Below are 1,153 nucleotides of genomic sequence, written 5' to 3'. Positions count from 1 at the left end.
CTTTTTATTTGTGTTATTGATGTAGACGTTATAAATCTAATGAAAGAAGTTTCAAAACAAAGTATGTTAAACGCTAATCCAAAACTGAAAGGCAAATGAAAAATTGGGGAAAATATTTGCACTATTATAATAGATCAAGTATTAATATATTTAGAATAAAAGTTCAAATGACAACAATGCATAATTTTTACCTAGCAATCACACTAGCAAAGATTTTAAAATGAAAATGCTTAATGCTGGCAAGGGTATAATGGTTTCTGGAGAGCAAGTTGATAATAGGTTTCAAAGAATTTAAAATATGTTCATATTCTCTGATCCATAAATTTTACTTCTCGATTAGATTCTAAGGAAACAATATAAGACAGGATCAAAGATTTTTTTTTTTTTTTTTGCACCTACAGCACCTGCTCTTCCTAGGTGGTCGGTCTCCCATCCAAGTACTAACCAGGCCCGACCCTGCTTAGTTTCTGAGATCAGACAGGATTGGGCATGTTCAGGGTAGCATGGCCATAGAGGATCAAAGATTTAAGCATATAGCTGCTCTCTGAAGTATAATTTACAAGAACAAATGTCCAATATTGAAGAATGATTAGGGAAATTGTGTTAAGTCTGCACAATGGGACATGATACTACTATTAAAAAGATGTTTATGAAAGTTTTTAATGATATAGGAAAATTCTTATATTCTTTTAAAAATTAAAAATGCAAGATATTAGTTTATATACATAATGGGGTTTCAACCATGTAGAATTTCACTGCAAAAGATCTGGCAAGGAATATATTACAATGTTATCAGTAGTTGCTTTAAAATGGCAGGATTATTTTTCTGCTTCTTTACACTATTATGCTATTTCTACACTTTCTGCAATGAGAATATGCTTTTATAACTGGAAAAAATAGCAAAAATATAATATAGATTCACATTAAAAGGAACCACCAAGATTCTTTGGAGAAGTAGCTAAATTTCAACTTCGGGATATACAATTTACGAGGTGAGTCTGGAGCATTTTGTTGATACCCCAAAATAAGGAAGCTTTCAAAGACTGTTGGCATGGGTCAGGTCAAAAGAACACAGAAGGCCTACTTGAAAAAGCTCCCACAGGCCAAATAAGACATGACCTAAGCTCCAAAAAGAAAATGAATAACTGCAAGA

General features: G+C 32.3%; 1 pseudogene; it reads right to left on the bottom strand.

Annotated features, from left to right (window-relative positions):
- Positions 1 to 392: 392 nt before the first annotated feature.
- On the bottom strand, positions 393 to 515 carry LOC118603167 (annotated as a pseudogene).
- Positions 516 to 1,153: the final 638 nt, after the last annotated feature.

This window comes from Rousettus aegyptiacus, unplaced genomic scaffold, assembly GCF_014176215.1.
Source record: "Rousettus aegyptiacus isolate mRouAeg1 unplaced genomic scaffold, mRouAeg1.p scaffold_m13_p_5, whole genome shotgun sequence".
Taxonomy (NCBI): Eukaryota; Metazoa; Chordata; class Mammalia; order Chiroptera; family Pteropodidae; genus Rousettus; species Rousettus aegyptiacus.
Note: the sequence above shows the minus strand (reverse complement) of the source record. Positions and strands in the feature narration are given on the sequence as shown.